The sequence below is a fragment of the Schistocerca nitens genome, chromosome 3 (genome assembly GCF_023898315.1).
Source record: "Schistocerca nitens isolate TAMUIC-IGC-003100 chromosome 3, iqSchNite1.1, whole genome shotgun sequence".
Classification (NCBI taxonomy): Eukaryota; Metazoa; Arthropoda; class Insecta; order Orthoptera; family Acrididae; genus Schistocerca; species Schistocerca nitens.
This window is the reverse complement of record NC_064616.1, coordinates 25,463,932-25,489,306: the sequence shown is the minus strand read 5'-3', so window position 1 is coordinate 25,489,306 and position 25,375 is coordinate 25,463,932.

Here is a 25,375-nt window from a genome sequence, read left to right as displayed (position 1 = left end):
TCTCCCAGGAGCCGCTCAAACCACAAACTCTTAGAAGATTCACTCTTCTTGTACTTAAGTCGGCATTGTGCCTTTTGTATTCAATTCCGATGCGATTTCTACGTTTCATCGTCAATGTGAAGGTCCAAGGGATACAGTAAACCTGCACTGGTGCATCGGAATCTAATACTGGTCTCCCAGGAGCCGCTCAAACCACAAACTTATAAAAGATTCATACTTCTTGTACTTAAGTCGGCATTGTGCCTTTCGTAGTCAATTCCGATGCGATTTCTATGTTTCATCGTCAATGTGAAGGTCCAAGGGATACAGTAAACCTGCACTGGTGCATCGGAATCTAATACTGGTCTCCCAGGAGCCGCTCAAACCACAAACTCTTAGAAGATTCACTCTTCCTATACTTAAATCGGCATTGCGCCTTTTGTATACATTTCCGATGCGATTTCTATGTTTCATCGTCAACGTGAAGGTCCAAGGGATACAGTAAACCTGCACTGGTGCATCGGAATCTAATACTGGTCTCCCAGGAGCCGCTCAAACCACAAACTCTTAGAAGATTCACTCTTCTTGTACTTAAGTCGGCATTGTGCATTTTGTATTCAATTCCGATGCGATTTTTATGCTTCATCGTCAATGTGATGGTCCAAGGGATACAGTAAACCTGCACTGGTCCATCGGAATCTAATACTGGTCTCCCAGGAGACGCTCAAACCACAAACTCTTAGAAGATTCACTCTTCTTGTACTTAAGTCGGCATTGTGCCTTTTGTATTCAATTCCGATGCGATTTCTATGTTTCATCGTCAATGTGAAGGTCCATGGGATACAGTAAACCTGCACTGGTGCATCGGAATCTAATACTGGTCTCCCAGGAGCCGCTCAAACCACAAACTCTTAGAAGATTCACACTTCTTGTACTTAAGTAGGCATTGTGCTTTTCGTATTCAATTCCGATGCGATTTCTATGTTTCATCGTCAATGTGAAGGTCCAAGGGATACAGTAAACCTGCACTGGTGCATCGGAATCTAATACTGATCTCCCAGGAGCCGCTCAAACCACAAACTCTTAGAAGATTCACTCTTCCTATACTTAAGTCGGCATTGCGCCTTTTGTATTCAATTCCGATGCAATTTCTATGTTTCATCGTCAACGTGAAGGTCCAAGGGATACAGTAAACCTGCACTGGTGCATCGGAATCTAATACTGGTCTCCCAGGAGCCGCTCAAACCACAAAGTCTTAGAAGATTCACTCTTCTTGTACTTAAGTCGTCATTGTGCATTTTGTATTCAATTCCGATGCGATTTTTATGCTTCATCGTCAATGTGATGGTCCAAGGGATACAGTAAAATTGCACTGGTGCATCGGAATCTAATACTGGTCTCCCAGGAGCCGCTCAAACCACAAACTCTTAGAAGATTCACTCTTCCTATACTTAAGTCGGCATTGCGCCTTTTGTATTCAATTCCGACGCGATTTCTATGTTTCATCGTCAACGTGAAGGTCCAAGGGATACAGTAAACCTGCACTGGTGCATCGGAATCTAATACTGGTCTCCCAGGAGCCGCTCAAACCACAAACTCTTAGAAGATTCATACTTCTTGTACTTAAGTCGGCATTGTGCATTTCGTATTCAATTCCGATGCGATTTCTATGTTTCATCGTCAATGTGAAGGTCCAAGGGATACAGTAAACCTGCACTGGTGCATCGGAATCTAATACTGGTCTCCCAGGAGCCGCTCAAACCACAAACTCTAAGAAGATTCACTCTTATTGTACTTAAGTCGGCATTGTGCATTTTGTATTCAATTCCGATGTAATTTCTATGTTTCATCGTCAATGTGAAGGTCCAAGGGATACAATAAACCTGCACTGGTGCATCGGAATCTAATACTGGTCTCCCAGGAGCCGCTCAAACCACAAACTCTTAGAAGATTCACTCTTCTTGTAATTAAGTCGGCATATGTGCTTTTTGCATTCAATTCCGATGCGATTTCTATGTTTCATCGTCAATGTGAAGGTCTAAGGAATACAGTACACCTGCACTGGTGCATCGGAATCTAATACTGGTCTCCCAGGAGCCGCTCAAACCACAAACTCTTAGAAGATTCACTCTTCCTATACTTAAGTCGGCATTGCGCCTTTTGTATTCAATTCCGATGCGATTTCTATGTTTCGTCGTCAACGTGAAAGTCCAAGGGATACAGTAAACCTGCACTGGTGCATCGGAATCTAATACTGGTCTCCCAGGAGCCGCTCAAACCACAAACTCTTAGAAGATTCACTCTTCTTGTACTTAAGTAGGCATTGTGCCTTTTGTATTCAATTCCGATGCGATTTCTATGCTTCATCGTCAATGTGAAGGTCCAAGGGATACAGTAAACCTGCACTGGTGCATCGGAATCTAATACTGGTCTCCCAGCAGACGCTCAAACCACAATCTCTTAGAAGATTCACTCTTCTTGTACTTAAGTCGGCATTGTGCCTTTTGTATTCCATTCCGATGCGATTTTTATGTTTCGTCGTCAATGTGAAGGTCCAAGGGATACAGTAAACCTGTACTGGTGCATCGGAATCTAATACTGGTCTCCCAGGAGACGCTCAAACCACAAACTCTTAGAAGATTCACTTTTCTTGTACTTAAGTCGGCATTAAGCATTTTGTATTCAATTCCGATGGGATTTCTATGCTTCATCGTCAATGTGAAGGTCCAAGGGATACAGTAAATCTGCACTGGTGCATCGGAATCTAATACTGGTCTCTCAGGAGCCGCTCAAAACACAAACTCTTAGGAGATTCACTCTTCCTATACGTAAGTCGGCATTGTGCCTTTTGTATTCAATTCCGATGCGATTTCTATGTTTCATCGTCAATGTGAAGGTCCAAGGGATACAGTTAACGTGCACTGGTGCATCGGAATCTAATTCTGGTCTCCCAGGAGCCGCTCAAACCACAAACTCTTAGAAGATTCACTCTTCTTGTACTTATGACGGCATTGTGCGTTTTGTATTCAATTTCGATGCGATTTCTATGTTTCATCGTCAATGTGAAGGTCCAAGGGATACAGTAAACCTGCACTTGTGAATCGGAATCTAATACTGGTCTCCCAGGAGCTGCTCAAACCACAAACTCTTACAAGATTCACTCATCCTATACTTAAGTCGGCATTGTGCCTTTTGTATTAAATCTTGATGCGATTTCTAAGATTCGTCGTCAATGTGAAGGTCCAAGGGATACAGTAAACCTGCACTGGTGCAACGGAATCTAATACTGGTCTCCCAGGAGCCGCTCAAACCACAAACTCTTAGAAGATTCACTCTTCTTGTACTTCAGTCGGCATTGTGCATTTTGTATTCAATTCCGATGCGATTTCTATGTTTCATCGTCAAAGTAAAGGTCCAAGGAATACAGTAAACCTGCACTGGTGCTTCGGAATCTAATACTGGTCACCCAGGAGCCGCTCAAACGCCAAACTCTTAGAAGATTCACTCTTCCTATACTTAAGTCGGCATTGTGCTTTTCGTATTCAATTCCGATGCGATTTCTATGTTTCATGGTCAATGTGAAGGTCCAAGGGATACAGTAAACCTGCACTGGTGCATCGGAATCTAATACTGGCCTCCCAGGAGCCGCTCAAAACACAAACTCTTAGAAGATTCACTCTTATTGTACTTAAGTCGGCATTGTGCATTTTGTATTCAATTCCGATGCGATTTCTATGTTTCATCGTCAATGTGAAGGTCCAAGGGATACAGTAAAATTGCACTGGTGCATCGGAATCTAATACTGGTCTCCCAGGAGCCGCTCAAACCGCAAACTCTTAGAAGATTCACTCTTCTTGTACTAAAGTCGGCATTGTGCCTTTTGTATTCAATTCCGATGCGATTTCTATGTTTCATCGTGAATGTGAATGTCCAAGGGATACAGTAAACCTGCGCTGGTACATCGGAATCTAATACTGGTCTCCCAGGAGACGATCAAACCACAAACTCTTAGAAAATTCACTCTTCTTGTACTTAAGTCGGCATTGTGCCTTTTGTATTCAATTCCGATGCGATTTCTATGTTTCATCGTCAATGTGAAGGTCCAAGGGATACAGTAAACCTGCACTGGTGCATCGGAATCTAATACTGGTCTCCCAGGAGACGCTCAAACCACAAACTCTTAGAAAATTCACTCTTATTGTACTTAAGTCGGCATTGTACCTTTTGTATTCAATTCCGATGCCATTTCTATGTTTCATCGTCAATGTGAAGGTCCAAGGGATACAGTAAACCTGCACTGGTGCATCGGAATCTAATACTGGTCTCCCAGGAGCCGCTCAAACCACAAACTCTTAGAAGATTCACTCTTCTTGTACTTAAGTCGGCATTGTGCATTTTGTATTCAATTCCGATGCGATTTCTATGCTTCATCGTCAATGTGATGGTCCAAGGCATACAGTAAACCTGCACTGGTGCATCGGAATCTAATACTGGTCTCCCAGGAGACGCTCAAACCACAAACTCTTAGAAGATTCACTCTTCTTGTACTTAAGTCGGCATTGTGCCTTTTGTATTCAATTCCGATGCGATTTCTACGTTTCATCGTCAATGTGAAGGTCCAAGGGATACAGTAAACCTGCACTGGTGCATCGGAATCTAATACTGGTCTCCCAGGAGCCGCTCAAACCACAAACTTATAGAAGATTCATACTTCTTGTACTTAAGTCGGCATTGTGCCTTTCGTAGTCAATTCCGATGCGATTTCTATGTTTCATCGTCAATGTGAAGGTCCAAGGGATACGGTAAACCTGCACTGGTGCATCGGAACCTAATAGTGGTCTCCCAGGAGCCGCTCAAACCACAAACTCTTAGAAGATTCACTCTTCCTATACTTAAGTCGGCATTGCGCCTTTTGTATACAATTCCGATGCGATTTCTATGTTTCATCGTCAACGTGAAGGTCCAAGGGATACAGTAAACCTGCACTGGTGCATCGGAATCTAATACTGGTCTCGTAGGAGCCGCTCAAACCACAAACTCTTAGAAGATTCACTCTTCTTGTACTTAAGTCGGCATTGTGCATTTTGTATTCAATTTCGATGCGATTTTTATGCTTCATCGTCAATGTGATGGTCCAAGGGATACAGTAAACCTGCACTGGTGCATCGGAATCTAATACTGGTCTCCCAGGAGACGCTCAAACCACAAACTCTTAGAAGATTCACTCTTCTTGTACTTAAGTCGGCATTGTGCCTTTTGTATTCAATTCCGATGCGATTTCTATGTTTCATCGTCAATGTGAAGGTCCAAGGGATACAGTAAACCTGCACTGGTGCATCGGAATCTAATACTGGTCTCCCAGGAGCCGCTCAAACCACAAACTCTTAGAAGATTCACACTTCTTGTACTTAAGTCGGCATTGTGGATTTTGTATTCAATTCCGATGCGATTTCTATGCTTCATCGTCAATGTGAAGGTCCAAGGGATACAGTAAACCTGCACTGGTGCATCGGAATCTAATACTGGTCTCCCAGCAGACGCTCAAACCACAATCTCTTAGAAGATTCACTCTTCTTGTACTTAAGTCGGCATTGTGCCTTTTGTATTCCATTCCGATGCGATTTTTATGTTTCGTCGTCAATGTGAAGGTCCAAGGGATACAGTAAACCTGTACTGGTGCATCGGAATCTAATACTGGTCTCCCAGGAGACGCTCAAACCACAAACTCTTAGAAGATTCACTTTTCTTGTACTTAAGTCGGCATTAAGCATTTTGTATTCAATTCCGATGGGATTTCTATGCTTCATCGTCAATGTGAAGGTCCAAGGGATACAGTAAATCTGCACTGGTGCATCGGAATCTAATACTGGTCTCTCAGGAGCCGCTCAAAACACAAACTCTTAGGAGATTCACTCTTCCTATACGTAAGTCGGCATTGTGCCTTTTGTATTCAATTCCGATGCGATTTCTATGTTTCATCGTCAATGTGAAGGTCCAAGGGATACAGTTAACGTGCACTGGTGCATCGGAATCTAATTCTGGTCTCCCAGGAGCCGCTCAAACCACAAACTCTTAGAAGATTCACTCTTCTTGTACTTATGACGGCATTGTGCGTTTTGTATTCAATTTCGATGCGATTTCTATGTTTCATCGTCAATGTGAAGGTCCAAGGGATACAGTAAACCTGCACTTGTGAATCGGAATCTAATACTGGTCTCCCAGGAGCTGCTCAAACCACAAACTCTTAGAAGATTCACTCATCCTATACTTAAGTCGGCATTGTGCCCTTTGTATTAAATCTTGATGAGATTTCTAAGATTCGTCGTCAATGTGAAGGTCCAAGGGATACAGTAAACCTGCACTGGTGCATCGGAATCTAATACTGGTCTCCCAGGAGCCGCTCAAACCACAAACTCTTAGAAGATTCACTCTTCTTGTACTTCAGTCGGCATTGTGCATTTTGTATTCAATTCCGATGCGATTTCTATGTTTCATCGTCAAAGTGAAGGTCCAAGGAATACAGTAAACCTGCACTGGTGCTTCGGAATCTAATACTGGTCACCCAGGAGCCGCTCAAACGCCAAACTCTTAGAAGATTCACTCTTCCTATACTTAAGTCGGCATTGTGCTTTTCGTATTCAATTCCGATGCGATTTCTATGTTTCATGGTCAATGTGAAGGTCCAAGGGATACAGTAAACCTGCACTGGTGCATCGGAATCTAATACTGGCCTCCCAGGAGCCGCTCAAAACACAAACTCTTAGAAGATTCACTCTTATTGTACTTAAGTCGGCATTGTGCATTTTGTATTCAATTCCGATGCGATTTCTATGTTTCATCGTCAATGTGAAGGTCCAAGGGATACAGTAAAATTGCACTGGTGCATCGGAATCTAATACTGGTCTCCCAGGAGCCGCTCAAACCGCAAACTCTTAGAAGATTCACTCTTCTTGTACTAAAGTCGGCATTGTGCCTTTTGTATTCAATTCCGATGCGATTTCTATGTTTCATCGTGAATGTGAATGTCCAAGGGATACAGTAAACCTGCGCTGGTACATCGGAATCTAATACTGGTCTCCCAGGAGACGCTCAAACCACAAACTCTTAGAAAATTCACTCTTCTTGTACTTAAGTCGGCATTGTGCCTTTTGTATTCAATTCCGATGCGATTTCTATGTTTCATCGTCAATGTGAAGGTCCAAGGGATACAGTAAACCTGCACTGGTGCATCGGAATCTAATACTGGTCTCCCAGGAGACGCTCAAACCACAAACTCTTAGAAAATTCACTCTTATTGTACTTAAGTCGGCATTGTACCTTTTGTATTCAATTCCGATGCCATTTCTATGTTTCATCGTCAATGTGAAGGTCCAAGGGATACAGTAAACCTGCACTGGTGCATCGGAATCTAATACTGGTCTCCCAGGAGCCGCTCAAACCACAAACTCTTAGAAGATTCACTCTTCTTGTACTTAAGTCGGCATTGTGCATTTTGTATTCAATTCCGATGCGATTTCTATGCTTCATCGTCAATGTGATGGTCCAAGGGATACAGTAAACCTGCACTGGTGCATCGGAATCTAATACTGGTCTCCCAGGAGACGCTCAAACCACAAACTCTTAGAAGATTCACTCTTCTTGTACTTAAGTCGGCATTGTGCCTTTTGTATTCAATTCCGATGCGATTTCTACGTTTCATCGTCAATGTGAAGGTCCAAGGGATACAGTAAACCTGTACTGGTGCATCGGAATCTAATACTGGTCTCCCAGGAGACGCTCAAACCACAAACTCTTAGAAGATTCACTTTTCTTGTACTTAAGTCGGCATTAAGCATTTTGTATTCAATTCCGATGGGATTTCTATGCTTCATCGTCAATGTGAAGGTCCAAGGGATACAGTAAATCTGCACTGGTGCATCGGAATCTAATACTGGTCTCTCAGGAGCCGCTCAAAACACAAACTCTTAGGAGATTCACTCTTCCTATACGTAAGTCGGCATTGTGCCTTTTGTATTCAATTCCGATGCGATTTCTATGTTTCATCGTCAATGTGAAGGTCCAAGGGATACAGTTAACGTGCACTGGTGCATCGGAATCTAATTCTGGTCTCCCAGGAGCCGCTCAAACCACAAACTCTTAGAAGATTCACTCTTCTTGTACTTATGACGGCATTGTGCGTTTTGTATTCAATTTCGATGCGATTTCTATGTTTCATCGTCAATGTGAAGGTCCAAGGGATACAGTAAACCTGCACTTGTGAATCGGAATCTAATACTGGTCTCCCAGGAGCTGCTCAAACCACAAACTCTTAGAAGATTCACTCATCCTATACTTAAGTCGGCATTGTGCCTTTTGTATTAAATCTTGATGCGATTTCTAAGATTCGTCGTCAATGTGAAGGTCCAAGGGATACAGTAAACCTGCACTGGTGCATCGGAATCTAATACTGGTCTCCCAGGAGCCGCTCAAACCACAAACTCTTAGAAGATTCACTCTTCTTGTACTTCAGTCGGCATTGTGCATTTTGTATTCAATTCCGATGCGATTTCTATGTTTCATCGTCAAAGTGAAGGTCCAAGGAATACAGTAAACCTGCACTGGTGCTTCGGAATCTAATACTGGTCACCCAGGAGCCGCTCAAACGCCAAACTCTTAGAAGATTCACTCTTCCTATACTTAAGTCGGCATTGTGCTTTTCGTATTCAATTCCGATGCGATTTCTATGTTTCATGGTCAATGTGAAGGTCCAAGGGATACAGTAAACCTGCACTGGTGCATCGGAATCTAATACTGGCCTCCCAGGAGCCGCTCAAAACACAAACTCTTAGAAGATTCACTCTTATTGTACTTAAGTCGGCATTGTGCATTTTGTATTCAATTCCGATGCGATTTCTATGTTTCATCGTCAATGTGAAGGTCCAAGGGATACAGTAAAATTGCACTGGTGCATCGGAATCTAATACTGGTCTCCCAGGAGCCGCTCAAACCGCAAACTCTTAGAAGATTCACTCTTCTTGTACTAAAGTCGGCATTGTGCCTTTTGTATTCAATTCCGATGCGATTTCTATGTTTCATCGTGAATGTGAATGTCCAAGGGATACAGTAAACCTGCGCTGGTACATCGGAATCTAATACTGGTCTCCCAGGAGACGCTCAAACCACAAACTCTTAGAAAATTCACTCTTCTTGTACTTAAGTCGGCATTGTGCCTTTTGTATTCAATTCCGATGCGATTTCTATGTTTCATCGTCAATGTGAAGGTCCAAGGGATACAGTAAACCTGCACTGGTGCATCGGAATCTAATACTGGTCTCCCAGGAGACGCTCAAACCACAAACTCTTAGAAAATTCACTCTTATTGTACTTAAGTCGGCATTGTACCTTTTGTATTCAATTCCGATGCCATTTCTATGTTTCATCGTCAATGTGAAGGTCCAAGGGATACAGTAAACCTGCACTGGTGCATCGGAATCTAATACTGGTCTCCCAGGAGCCGCTCAAACCACAAACTCTTAGAAGATTCACTCTTCTTGTACTTAAGTCGGCATTGTGCATTTTGTATTCAATTCCGATGCGATTTCTATGCTTCATCGTCAATGTGATGGTCCAAGGGATACAGTAAACCTGCACTGGTGCATCGGAATCTAATACTGGTCTCCCAGGAGACGCTCAAACCACAAACTCTTAGAAGATTCACTCTTCTTGTACTTAAGTCGGCATTGTGCCTTTTGTATTCAATTCCGATGCGATTTCTACGTTTCATCGTCAATGTGAAGGTCCAAGGGATACAGTAAACCTGCACTGGTGCATCGGAATCTAATACTGGTCTCCCAGGAGCCGCTCAAACCACAAACTTATAGAAGATTCATACTTCTTGTACTTAAGTCGGCATTGTGCCTTTCGTAGTCAATTCCGATGCGATTTCTATGTTTCATCGTCAATGTGAAGGTCCAAGGGATACGGTAAACCTGGACTGGTGCATCGGAACCTAATAGTGGTCTCCCAGGAGCCGCTCAAACCACAAACTCTTAGAAGATTCACTCTTCCTATACTTAAGTCGGCATTGCGCCTTTTGTATACAATTCCGATGCGATTTCTATGTTTCATCGTCAACGTGAAGGTCCAAGGGATACAGTAAACCTGCACTGGTGCATCGGAATCTAATACTGGTCTCGCAGGAGCCGCTCAAACCACAAACTCTTAGAAGATTCACTCTTCTTGTACTTAAGTCGGCATTGTGCATTTTGTATTCAATTTCGATGCGATTTTTATGCTTCATCGTCAATGTGATGGTCCAAGGGATACAGTAAACCTGCACTGGTGCATCGGAATCTAATACTGGTCTCCCAGGAGACGCTCAAACCACAAACTCTTAGAAGATTCACTCTTCTTGTACTTAAGTCGGCATTGTGCCTTTTGTATTCAATTCCGATGCGATTTCTATGTTTCATCGTCAATGTGAAGGTCCAAGGGATACAGTAAACCTGCACTGGTGCATCGGAATCTAATACTGGTCTCCCAGGAGCCGCTCAAACCACAAACTCTTAGAAGATTCACACTTCTTGTACTTAAGTCGGCATTGTGCCTTTCGTATTCAATTCCGATGCGATTTCTATGTTTCATCGTCAATGTGAAGGTCCAAGGGATACAGTAAACCTGCACTGGTGCATCGGAATCTAATACTGATCTCCCAGGAGCCGCTCAAACCACAAACTCTTAGAAGATTCACTTTTCTTGTACTTAAGTCGGCATTGTGCATTTTGTATTCAATTCCGATGGGATTTCTATGCTTCATCGTCAATGTGAAGGTCCAAGGGATACAGTAAATCTGCACTGGTGCATCGGAATCTAATACTGGTCTTTCAGGAGCCGCTCAAAACACAAACTCTTAGGAGATTCACTCTTCCTATACGTAAGTCGGCATTGTGCCTTTTGTATTCAATTCCGATGCGATTTCTATGTTTCATCGTCAATGTGAAGGTCCAAGGGATACAGTTAACGTGCACTGGTGCATCGGAATCTAATTCAGGTCTCCCAGGAGCCGCTCAAACCACAAACTCTTAGAAGATTCACTCTTCTTGTACTTATGTCGGCATTGTGCGTTTTGTATTCAATTTCGATGCGATTTCTATGTTTCATCGTCAATGTGAAGGTCCAAGGGATACAGTAAACCTGCACTTGTGAATCGGAATCTAATACTGGTCTCCCAGGAGCCGCTCAAACCACAAACTCTTAGAAGATTCACTCATCCTATACTTAAGTCGGCATTGTGCCTTTTGTATTAAATCTTGATGCGATTTCTAAGTTTCGTCGTCAATGTGAAGGTCCAAGGGATACAGTAAACCTGCACTGGTGCATCGGAATCTAATACTGGTCTCCCAGGAGCCGCTCAAACCACAAACTCTTAGAAGATTCACTCTTCTTGTACTTCAGTCGGCATTGTGCCTTTTGTATTCAATTCCGATGCGATTTCTATGTTTCATCGTCAAAGTGAAGGTCCAAGGGATACAGTTAACGTGCACTGGTGCATCGGAATCTAATTCTGGTCTCCCAGGAGCCGCTCAAACCACAAACTCTTAGAAGATTCACTCTTCTTGTACTTATGTCGGCATTGTGCGTTTTGTATTCAATTCCGATGCGATTTCTATGTTTCATCGTCAATGTGAAGGTCCAAGGGATACAGTAAAATTGCACTGGTGCATCGGAATCTAATACTGGTCTCCCAGGAGCCGCTCAAACCGCAAACTCTTAGAAGATTCACTCTTCTTGTAATTAAGTCGGCATTGTGCCTTATGCATTCAATTCCTATGCGATTTCTATGTTTCATCGTCAATGTGAAGGTCCAAGGGATACAGTAAACCTGCACTGGTGCATCGGAATCTAATACTGGTCTCCCAGGAGCCGCTCAAACCACAAACTCTTAGAAGATTCACTCTTCTTGTACTTAAGTCGGCATTGTGCCTTTTGTATTCAATTCCGATGCGATTTCTATGTTTCATCGTGAATGTGAATGTCCAAGGGATACAGTAAACCTGCGCTGGTACATCGGAATCTAATACTGGTCTCCCATTAACCGCTCAAACCACAAACTCTTAGAAGATTCACTCTTCTTGTACTTAAGTCGGCATTGTGCCTTTTGTATTCAATTCCGATGCGATTTCTATGTTTCATCGTCAATGTGAAGGTCCAAGGGATACAGTAAACCTGCACTGGTGCATCGGAATCAAATACTGGTCTCCCAGGAGACGCTCAAACCACAAACTCTTAGGAAATTCACTCTTATTGTACTTAAGTCGGCATTGTACCTTTTGTATTCAATTCCGATGCGATTTCTATGTTTCATCGTCAATGTGAAGGTCCAAGGGATACAGTAAACCTGCACTGGTGCATAGGAATCTAATACTGGTCTCCCAGGAGCCGCTCAAACCACAAACTCTTAGAAGATTCACTCTTCTTACACTTAAGTCGGCATTGTGCATTTTGTATTCAATTCCGATGCGATTTCTATGCTTCATCGTCAATGTGATGGTCCAAGGGATACAGTAAACCTGCACTGGTGCATCGGAATCTAATACTGGTCTCCCAGGAGACGCTCAAACCACAAACTCTTAGAAGATTCACTCTTCATGTACTTAAGTCGGCATTGTGCCTTTTGTATTCAATTCCGATGCGATTTCTATGTTTCATCGTCAATGTGGAGGTCCAAGGGATACAGTAAACCTGCACTGGTGCATCGGAATCTAATACTGGTCTCCCAGGAGCCGCTCCAACCACAAACTCTTAGAAGATTCACTCTTCTTGTAATTAAGTCGGCATTGTGCCTTTTGTATTCAATTCCGATGCGATTTCTTTGCTTCATCGTCAATGTGAAGGTCCAAGGGATACAGTAAACCTGCACTGCTGCATCGGAATTTAATACTGGTCTCCCAGGAGACGCTCAAACCACAAACTCTTAGAAAATTCACTCCTATTGTACTTATGTCGGCATTGTACCTTTTGTATTCATTTCCGATGCGATTTCTATGTTTCATCGTCAATGTGAAGGTCCAAGGGATACAGTAAACCTGCACTGGTGCATCGGAATCAAATACTGGTCTCCCAGGAGCCGCGCAAACCACAAACTCTTAGAAGGTTCACTCTTCTTGTACTTAAGTCGGCATTGTGCATTTTGTATTCAATTCCGATGCGATTTCTATGCTTCATCGTCAATGTGATGGTCGAAGGGATACAGTAAACCTGCACTGGTGCATCGGAATCTAATACTGGTCTCCCAGGAGACGCTCAAACCACAAACTCTTAGAAGATTCACTCTTCTTGTACTTAAGTCGGCATTGTGCCTTTTGTATTCAATACCGATGCGATTTCTATGTTTCATCGTCAATTTGAAGGTCCAAGGGATACAGTAAACCTGCACTAGTGCATCGGAATCTAATACTGGTCACCCAGGAGCCGCTCAAACCACAAACTCTTAGAAGATTCACACTTCTTGTACTTAAGCCGGCATTGCGCCTTTTGTATTCAATTCCGATGCGATTTCTATGTTTCATCGTCAACGTGAAGGTCCAAGGGATACAGTAAACCTGCACTGGTGCATCGGAATCTAATACTGGTCTCCCAGGAGCTGCTCAAACCACAAACTCTTAGAAGATTCACTCTTCCTATACTTAAGTCGGCATTGCGCCTTTTGTATTCAATTCCGATGCGATTTCTATGTTTCATCGTCAACGTGAAGGTCCAAGGGATACAGTAAACCTGCACTGGTGCATCGGAATCTAATACTGGTCTCCCAGGAGCCGCTCAAACCACAAACTCTTAGATGATTTACTCTTCTTGTACTTAAGTCGGCATTGTGCATTTTGTATTCAAATCCGATGCGATTTTTATGCTTCATCGTCAATGTGATGGTCTAAGGGATACAGTAAACCTGCACTGGTGCATCGGAATCTAATACTGGTCTCCCAGGAGACGCTCAAACCACAAACTCTTAGAAGATTCACTCTTCTTGTACTTAAGTCGGCATTGTGCCTTTTGTATTCAATTCCGATGCGATTTCTGTGTTTCATCGTCAATGTGAAGGTCCAAGGGATACAGTAAACCTGCACTGGTGCATCGGAATCTAATACTGGTCTCCCAGGAGCCGCTCAAACCACAAACTCTTAGAAGATTCACACTTCTTGTACGTAAGTCGGCATTGTGCCTTTCGTATTCAGTTCCTATGCGATTTCTATGTTTCATCGTCAATGTGAAGGTCCAAGGGATACAGTAAACCTGCACTAATGCATCGGAATCTAATACGGGTGTCCCAGGAGCCGCTCAAAACACAAACTCTTAGAAGATTCACTCTTCTTGTATTTAAGTAGGCATTGTGCCTTTTGTATTCAATTCCGATGCGATATCTATGTTTCATCGTCAATGTGAAGGTCCAAGGGATACAGTAAACCTGCACTGGTGCATCGGATTCTAATACTGGTCTCCCAGGAGCCGCTCAAACCACAAACTCTTAGAAGATTCAGTCTTCTTGTACTTAAGTCGGCATTGTGCATTTTGTATTCAATTCCGATGCGATTTTTATTCTTCATCGTCAATGTGATGGTCCAAGGGATACAGTAAACCTGCACTGGTGCATCGGAATCTAATACTGGTCTCCCAGGAGCCGCTCAAACCACAAACTCTTAAAAGATTCACTCTTCTTGTACTTAAGTGGGCATTGTGCCTTTTGTATTCAATTCCGATGCGATTTCTATGTTTCATCGTGAATGTGAATGTCCAAGGGGTACAGTAAACCTGCGCTGGTACATCGGAATCTAATACTGATCTCCCATTAACCGCTCAAACCACAAACTCTTAGAAGATTCACTCTTCTTGTACTTAAGTCGGCATTGTGCCTTTTGTATTCTATTCCGATGCGATTTCTATGTTTCATCGTCAATGTGAAGGTCCAAGGGATACAGTGAACCTGCACTGGTGCATCGGAATCTAATACTGGTCTCCCAGGAGCCGCTCAAACCACAAACTCTTAGAAGATTCACTCTTCTTGTAATTAAGTCGGCATTGTGCCTTTTGTATTCAATTCCGATGCGATTTCTTTGCTTCATCGTCAATGTGAAGGTCCAAGGGATACAGTAAACCTGCACTGGTGCATCGGAATCTAATACTGGTCTCCCAGGAGACGCTCAAACCACAAACTCTTAAAAAATTCACTCTTATTGTACTTAAGTCGGCATAGCACCTTTTGTATTCAATTCCGATGCGATTTCTATGTTTCATCGTCAATGTGAAGGTCCAAGGGATACAGTAAACCTGCACTGGTGCATCGGAATCTAATACTGGTCTCCAAGGAGCCGCTCAAACCACAAACTCTTAGAAGATTCACTCTTCTTGTACTTAAGTCGGCATTGTGCATTTTGTATTCATTTCCGATGCGATTTCTATGCTTCATCGTCAATGTGATGGTCCAAGGGATACAGTAAACCTGCACTGGTGCATCGGAATCTAATACTGGTCTCCCAGGAGACGCTCAAACCACAAACTCTTAGAAGATTCACTCTTCTTGTACTTAAGTCGGCATTGTGCCTTTTGTATTCAATTCCGATGCGATTTCTACGTTTCATCGTCAATGTGAAGGTCCAAGGGATACAGTAAACCTGCACTGGTGCATCGGTATCTAATACTGGTCTCCCAGGAGCCGCTCAAACCACAAACTCTTAGAAGATTCACTCTTCCTATACTTAAGTCGGCATTCCGCCTTTTGTATTCAATTCCGATGCGATTTCTATGTTTCATCGTCAACGTGAAGGTCCAAGGGATACAGTAAACCTGCACTGGTGCATCGGAATCTAATACTGGTCTCCCAGGAGCCGCTCAAACCACAAACTCTTAGAAGATTCACTCTTCTTGTACTTAAGTCGGCATTGTGCATTTTGTATTCAATTCCGATGCGATTTTTTTGCTTCATCGTCAATGTGATGGTCCAAGGGATACAGTAAACCTGCACTGGTGCATCGGAATCTAATACTGGTCTCCCAGGAGACGCTCAAACCACAAACTCTTAGAAGATTCACTCTTCCTATACTTAAGTCGGCATTGCGCCTTTTGTATACAATTCCGATGCGATTTCTATGTTTCATCGTCAACGTGAAGGTCCAAGGGATACAGTAAACCTGCACTGGTGCATCGGAATCTAATACTGGTCTCCCAGGAGCCGCTCAAACCACAAACTCTTAGAAGATTCACTCTTCTTGTACTTAAGTCGGCATTGTGCATTTTGTATTCAATTCCGATGCGATTTTTATGCTTCATCGTCAATGTGATGGTCCAAGGGATACAGTAAACCTGCACTGGTGCATCGGAATCTAATACTGGTCTCCCAGGAGACGCTCAAACCACAAACTCTTAGAAGATTCACTCTTCTTGTACTTAAGTCGGCATTGTGCCTTTTGTATTCAATTCCGATGCGATATCTATGTTTCATCGTCAATGTGAAGGTCCAAGGGATACAGTAAACCTGCACTGGTGCATCGGAATCTAATACTGGTCTCCCAGGAGCCGCTCAAACCACAAAGTCTAAGAAGATTCACTCTTCTACTACTTAAGTCGGCATTGTGCATTTTGTATTCAATTCCGATGCGATTTCTATGCTTCATCGTCAATGTGATGGTCCAAGGGATACAGTAAAATTGCACTGGTGCATCGGAATCTAATACTGGTCTCCCAGGAGCCGCTCAAGCCACAAACTCTTAGAAGATTCACTCTTCCTATACTTAAGTCGGCATTGCGCCTTTTGTATTCAATTCCGATGCGATTTCTATGTTTCATCGTCAATGTGAAGGTCCAAGGGATACAGTAAACCTGCACTGGTGCATCGGAATCTAATACTGGTCTCCCAGGAGCTGCTCAAACCACAAACTCTTAGAAGATTCACTCTTATTGTACTTAAGTCGGCATTGTGCATTTTGTATTCAATTCCGATGCGATTTCTATGTTTCATCGTCAATGTGAAGGTCCAAGGGATACAGTAAAATTGCACTGGTGCATCGGAATCTAATACTGGTCTCCCAGGAGCCGCTCAAACCACAAACTCTTAGAAGATTCACTCTTCTTGTAATTAAGTCGGCATTGTGCCTTTTGCATTCAATTCCTATGCGATTTCTATGTTTCATCGTCAATGTGAAGGTCCAAGGGATACAGTAAACCCGCACTGGTACATCGGAATCTAATACTGGTCTCCCAGGAGCCGCTCAAACCACAAACTCTTAGAAGATTCCCTCTTCTTGTACTTAAGTCGGCATTGTGCCTTTTGTATTCAATTCCGATGCGATTTCTATGTTTCATCGTGAATGTGAATGTCCAAGGGATACAGTAAACCTGCACTGGTACATCGGAATCTAATACTGGTCTCCCGTTAACCACTCAAACCACAAACTCTTAGAAGATTCACTTTTCTTGTACTTAAGTCGGCATTGTGCCTTTTGTATTCAATTCCGATGCGATTTCTATGATTCATCGTCAATGTGGAGGTCCAAGGGATACAGTAAACCTGCACTGGTGCATCGGAATCTAATACTGGTCTCCCAGGAGCCGCTCCAACCACAAACTCTTAGAAGATTCACTCTTCTTGTAATTAAGTCGGCATTGTGCGTTTTGTATTCAATTCCGATGCGATTTCTTTGCTTCATCTTCAATGTGAAGGTCCAAGGGATACAGTAAACCTGCACTGGTGCATCGGAATCTAATACTGGTCTCCCAGGAGACGCTCAAACCACAAACTCTTAGAAAATTCACTCCTATTGTACTTAAGTCGGCATTGTACCTTTTGTATTCATTTCCGATGCGATTTCTATGTTTCATCGTCAATGTGAAGGTCCAAGGGATACAGTAAACCTGCACTGGTGCATCGGAATCTAATACTGGTCTCCCAGGAGCCGCTCAAACCACAAACTCTTAGAAGGTTCACTCTTCTTGTACTTAAGTCGGCATTGTGCATTTTGTATTCAATTCCGATGCGATTTCTATGCTTGATCGTCAATGCGATGGTCGAAGGGATACAGTAAACCTGCACTGGTGCATCGGAATCTAATACTGGTCTCCCAGGAGACGCTCAAAATACAAACTCTTAGAAGATTCACTCTTCTTGTACTTAAGTCGGCATTGCGCCTTTTGTATTCAATTCCGATGCGATTTCTATGTTTCATCGTCAACGTGAACGTCCAAGGGATACAGTAAACCTGCACTGGTGCATCGGAATCTAATACTGGTCTCCCAGGAGCCGCTCAAACCACAAACTCTTAGAAGATTCACTCTTCCTATACTTAAGTCGGCATTGCGCCTTTTGTATTCAATTCCGATGCGATTTCTATGTTTCATCGTCAACGTGAAGGTCCAAGGGATACAGTAAACCTGCACTGGTGCATCGGAATCTAATACTGGTCGCCCAGGAGCCGCTCAAACCACAAACTCTTAGAAGATTCACTCTTCTTGTACTTAAGTCGGCATTGTGCATTTTGTATTCAAATCCGATGCGATTTTTATGCTTCATCGTCAATGTGATGGTCTAAGGGATACAGTAAACCTGCACTGGTGCATCGGAATCTAATACTGGTCTCCCAGGAGCCGCTCAAACCACAAACTCTTAGAAGATTCACACTTCTTGTACTTAAGCCGGCATTGCGCCTTTTGTATTCAATTCCGATGCGATTTCTATGTTTCATCGTCAACATGAAGGTCCAAGGGATACAGTTAACCTGCACTGGTGCATCGGAATCTAATACTGGTCTCCCAGGAGCCGCTCAAACCACAAACTCTTAGAAGATTCACTCTTCCTATACTTAAGTCGGCATTGCGCCTTTTGTATTCAATTCCGATGCGATTTCTATGTTTCATCGTCAACGTGAAGGTCCAAGGGATACAGTAAACCTGCACTGGTGCATCGGAATCTAATACTGGTCTCCCAGGAGCCGCTCAAACCACAAACTCTTAGAAGATTCACTCTTCTTGTACTTAAGTCGGCATTGTGCATTTTGTATTCAAATCCGATGCGATTTTTATGCTTCATCGTCAATGTGATGGTCTAAGGGATACAGTAAACCTGCACTGGTGCATCGGAATCTAATACTGGTCTCCCAGGAGACGCTCAAACCACAAACTCTTAGAAGATTCACTCTACTTGTACTTAAGTCGGCATTGTGCCTTATGTATTCAATTCCGATGCGATTTCTATGTTTCATCGTCAATGTGAAGGTCCAAGGGATACAGTAAACCTGCACTGGTGCATCGGATTCTAATACTGGTCTCCCAGGAGCCGCTCAAACCACAAACTCTTAGAAGATTCAGTCTTCTTGTACTTAAGTCGGCATTGTGCATTTTGTATTAAATTCCGATGCGATTTTTATGCTTCATCGTCAATGTGATGGTCCAAGGGATACAGTAAACCTGCACTGGTGCATCGGAATCTAATACTGGTCTCCCAGGAGACGCTCAAACCACAAACTCTTAGAAGATTCACTCTTCTTGTACTTATGTCGGCATTGTGCCTTTTCTATTTAAATCCGATGCGATTTCTATGTTTCATCGTCAATGTGAAGGTCCAAGGGATACAGTAAACCTGCACTGGTGCATCGGAATCTAATACTGGTCTCCCAGGAGCCGCTCAAACCACAAACTCTTAGAAGATTCACTCTTCTTGTAATTAAGTCGGCATTGTGCCTTTTGCATTCAATTCCTATGCGATATCTATCTTTCATCGTCAATGTGAAGGTCCAAGGGATACAGTAAACCTGCACTGGTGGATCGGAATCTAATACTGGTCTCCCAGGAGCCGCTCAAACCACAAACTCTTAGAAGATTCACTCTTCTTGTACTTAAGTCGGCATTGTGCCTTTTGTATTCAATTCCGATGCGATTTCTATGTTTCATCGTGAATGTGAATGTCCAAGGGGTACAGTAAACCTGCGCTGGTACATCGGAATCTAATACTGGTCTCCCATTAACCGCTCAAACCACAAACTCTTAGAAGATTCACTCTTCTTGTACTTAAGTCGGCATTGTGCCTTTTGTATTCCATTCCGATGCGATTTCTATGTTTCATCGTCAATGTCAATGTCCAAGGGATACAGTGAACATGCACTGGTGCATCGGAATCTAATACTGGTCTCCCAAGAGCCGCTCAAACCACAAACTCTTAGAAGATTCACTCTTCTTGTAATTAAGTCGGCATTGTGCCTTTTGTATTCAATTCCGATGCGATTTCTTTGCTTCATCGTCAATGTGAAGGTCCAAGGGATACAGTAAACCTGCACTGGTGCATCGGAATCTAATACTGGTCTCCCAGGAGACGCTCAAACCACAAACTCTTAGAAAATTCACTCTTATTGTACTTAAGTCGGCATTGTGCCTTTTGTATTCCTTTCCGATGCGATTTTTATGTTTCATCGTCAATGTGAAGGTCCAAGGGATACAGTAAACCTGCACTGGTGCATCGGAATCTAATACGGGTGTCCCAGGGGCCGCTCAAACCACAAACACTTAGAAGATTCACTCTTCTTGTACTTAAGTCGGCATTGTGCCTTTTTAATTCAATTCCGATGCGATATCTATGTTTCATCGTCAATGTGAAGGTCCAAGGGATACAGTAAACCTGCACTGGTGCATCGGAATCTAATACGGGTGTCCCAGGAGCCGCTCAAACCACAAACTCTTAGAAGATTCACTCTTCTTGTACTTAAGTCGGCATTGTGCCTTTTGTATTCAATTCCGATGCGATATGTATGTTTCATCGTCAATGTGAAGGTCCAAGGGATACAGTAAACCTGCACTGGTGCATCGGATTCTAATACTGGTCTCCCAGGAGCCGCTCAAACCACAAACTCTTAGAAAATTCACTCCTATTGTACTTAAGTCGGCATTGTACCTTTTGTATTCATTTCCGATGCGATTTCTATGTTTCATCGTCAATGTGAAGGTCCAAGGGATACAGTAAACCTGCACTGGTGCATCGGAATCTAATACTGGTCTCCCAGGAGCCGCTCAAACCACAAACTCTTAGAAGGTTCACTCTTCTTGTACTTAAGTCGGCATTGTGCATTTTGTATTCAATTCCGATGCGATTTCTATGCTTGATCGTCAATGCGATGGTCGAAGGGATACAGTAAACCTGCACTGGTGCATAGGAATCTAATACTGGTCTCCCAGGAGACGCTCAAAATACAAACTCTTAGAAGATTCACTCTTCTTGTACTTAAGTCGGCATTGCGCCTTTTGTATTCAATTCCGATGCGATTTCTATGTTTCATCGTCAACGTGAACGTCCAAGGGATACAGTAAACCTGCACTGGTGCATCGGAATCTAATACTGGTCTCCCAGGAGCCGCTCAAACCACAAACTCTTAGAAGATTCACTCTTCCTATACTTAAGTCGGCATTGCGCCTTTTGTATTCAATTCCGATGCGATTTCTATGTTTCATCGTCAACGTGAAGGTCCAAGGGATACAGTAAACCTGCACTGGTGCATCGGAATCTAATACTGGTCGCCCAGGAGCCGCTCAAACCACAAACTCTTAGAAGATTCACTCTTCTTGTACTTAAGTCGGCATTGTGCATTTTGTATTCAAATCCGATGCGATTTTTATGCTTCATCGTCAATGTGATGGTCTAAGGGATACAGTAAACCTGCACTGGTGCATCGGAATCTAATACTGGTCTCCCAGGAGCCGCTCAAACCACAAACTCTTAGAAGATTCACACTTCTTGTACTTAAGCCGGCATTGCGCCTTTTGTATTCAATTCCGATGCGATTTCTATGTTTCATCGTCAACATGAAGGTCCAAGGGATACAGTTAACCTGCACTGGTGCATCGGAATCTAATACTGGTCTCCCAGGAGCCGCTCAAACCACAAACTCTTAGAAGATTCACTCTTCCTATACTTAAGTCGGCATTGCGCCTTTTGTATTCAATTCCGATGCGATTTCTATGTTTCATCGTCAACGTGAAGGTCCAAGGGATACAGTAAACCTGCACTGGTGCATCGGAATCTAATACTGGTCTCCCAGGAGCCGCTCAAACCACAAACTCTTAGAAGATTCACTCTTCTTGTACTTAAGTCGGCATTGTGCATTTTGTATTCAAATCCGATGCGATTTTTATGCTTCATCGTCAATGTGATGGTCTAAGGGATACAGTAAACCTGCACTGGTGCATCGGAATCTAATACTGGTCTCCCAGGAGACGCTCAAACCACAAACTCTTAGAAGATTCACTCTACTTGTACTTAAGTCGGCATTGTGCCTTATGTATTCAATTCCGATGCGATTTCTATGTTTCATCGTCAATGTGAAGGTCCAAGGGATACAGTAAACCTGCACTGGTGCATCGGATTCTAATACTGGTCTCCCAGGAGCCGCTCAAACCACAAACTCTTAGAAGATTCAGTCTTCTTGTACTTAAGTCGGCATTGTGCATTTTGTATTAAATTCCGATGCGATTTTTATGCTTCATCGTCAATGTGATGGTCCAAGGGATACAGTAAACCTGCACTGGTGCATCGGAATCTAATACTGGTCTCCCAGGAGACGCTCAAACCACAAACTCTTAGAAGATTCACTCTTCTTGTACTTATGTCGGCATTGTGCCTTTTCTATTTAAATCCGATGCGATTTCTATGTTTCATCGTCAATGTGAAGGTCCAAGGGATACAGTAAACCTGCACTGGTGCATCGGAATCTAATACTGGTCTCCCAGGAGCCGCTCAAACCACAAACTCTTAGAAGATTCACTCTTCTTGTAATTAAGTCGGCATTGTGCCTTTTGCATTCAATTCCTATGCGATATCTATCTTTCATCGTCAATGTGAAGGTCCAAGGGATACAGTAAACCTGCACTGGTGGATCGGAATCTAATACTGGTCTCCCAGGAGCCGCTCAAACCACAAACTCTTAGAAGATTCACTCTTCTTGTACTTAAGTCGGCATTGTGCCTTTTGTATTCAATTCCGATGCGATTTCTATGTTTCATCGTGAATGTGAATGTCCAAGGGGTACAGTAAACCTGCGCTGGTACATCGGAATCTAATACTGGTCTCCCATTAACCGCTCAAACCACAAACTCTTAGAAGATTCACTCTTCTTGTACTTAAGTCGGCATTGTGCCTTTTGTATTCCATTCCGATGCGATTTCTATGTTTCATCGTCAATGTCAATGTCCAAGGGATACAGTGAACATGCACTGGTGCATCGGAATCTAATACTGGTCTCCCAAGAGCCGCTCAAACCACAAACTCTTAGAAGATTCACTCTTCTTGTAATTAAGTCGGCATTGTGCCTTTTGTATTCAATTCCGATGCGATTTCTTTGCTTCATCGTCAATGTGAAGGTCCAAGGGATACAGTAAACCTGCACTGGTGCATCGGAATCTAATACTGGTCTCCCAGGAGACGCTCAAACCACAAACTCTTAGAAAATTCACTCTTATTGTACTTAAGTCGGCATTGTGCCTTTTGTATTCCTTTCCGATGCGATTTTTATGTTTCATCGTCAATGTGAAGGTCCAAGGGATACAGTAAACCTGCACTGGTGCATCGGAATCTAATACGGGTGTCCCAGGGGCCGCTCAAACCACAAACACTTAGAAGATTCACTCTTCTTGTACTTAAGTCGGCATTGTGCCTTTTTAATTCAATTCCGATGCGATATCTATGTTTCATCGTCAATGTGAAGGTCCAAGGGATACAGTAAACCTGCACTGGTGCATCGGAATCTAATACGGGTGTCCCAGGAGCCGCTCAAACCACAAACTCTTAGAAGATTCACTCTTCTTGTACTTAAGTCGGCATTGTGCCTTTTGTATTCAATTCCGATGCGATATCTATGTTTCATCGTCAATGTGAAGGTCCAAGGGATACAGTAAACCTGCACTGGTGCATCGGATTCTAATACTGGTCTCCCAGGAGCCGCTCAAACCACAAACTCTTAGAAAATTCACTCCTATTGTACTTAAGTCGGCATTGTACCTTTTGTATTCATTTCCGATGCGATTTCTATGTTTCATCGTCAATGTGAAGGTCAAAGGGATACAGTAAACCTGCACTGGTGCATCGGAATCTAATACTGGTCTCCCAGGAGCCGCTCAAACCACAAACTCTTAGAAGGTTCACTCTTCTTGTACTTAAGTCGGCATTGTGCATTTTGTATTCAATTCCGATGCGATTTCTATGCTTGATCGTCAATGCGATGGTCGAAGGGATACAGTAAACCTGCACTGGTGCATCGGAATCTAATACTGGTCTCCCAGGAGACGCTCAAAATACAAACTCTTAGAAGATTCACTCTTCTTGTATTTAAGTCGGCATTGCGCCTTTTGTATTCAATTCCGATGCGATTTCTATGTTTCATCGTCAACGTGAACGTCCAAGGGATACAGTAAACCTGCACTGGTGCATCGGAATCTAATACTGGTCTCCCAGGAGCCGCTCAAACCACAAACTCTTAGAAGATTCACTCTTCCTATACTTAAGTCGGCATTGCGCCTTTTGTATTCAATTCCGATGCGATTTCTATGTTTCATCGTCAACGTGAAGGTCCAAGGGATACAGTAAACCTGCACTGGTGCATCGGAATCTAATACTGGTCGCCCAGGAGCCGCTCAAACCACAAACTCTTAGAAGATTCACTCTTCTTGTACTTAAGTCGGCATTGTGCATTTTGTATTCAAATCCGATGCGATTTTTATGCTTCATCGTCAATGTGATGGTCTAAGGGATACAGTAAACCTGCACTGGTGCATCGGAATCTAATACTGGTCTCCCAGGAGCCGCTCAAACCACAAACTCTTAGAAGATTCACACTTCTTGTACTTAAGCCGGCATTGCGCCTTTTGTATTCAATTCCGATGCGATTTTTATGCTTCATCGTCAATGTGATGGTCTAAGGGATACAGTAAACCTGCACTGGTGCATCGGAATCTAATACTGGTCTCCCAGGAGACGCTCAAACCACAAACTCTTAGAAGATTCACTCTACTTGTACTTAAGTCGGCATTGTGCCTTATGTATTCAATTCCGATGCGATTTCTATGTTTCATCGTCAATGTGAAGGTCCAAGGGATACAGTAAACCTGCACTGGTGCATCGGATTCTAATACTGGTCTCCCAGGAGCCGCTCAAACCACAAACTCTTAGAAGATTCAGTCTTCTTGTACTTAAGTCGGCATTGTGCATTTTGTATTAAATTCCGATGCGATTTTTATGCTTCATCGTCAATGTGATGGTCCAAGGGATACAGTAAACCTGCACTGGTGCATCGGAATCTAATACTGGTCTCCCAGGAGACGCTCAAACCACAAACTCTTAGAAGATTCACTCTTCTTGTACTTATGTCGGCATTGTGCCTTTTCTATTTAAATCCGA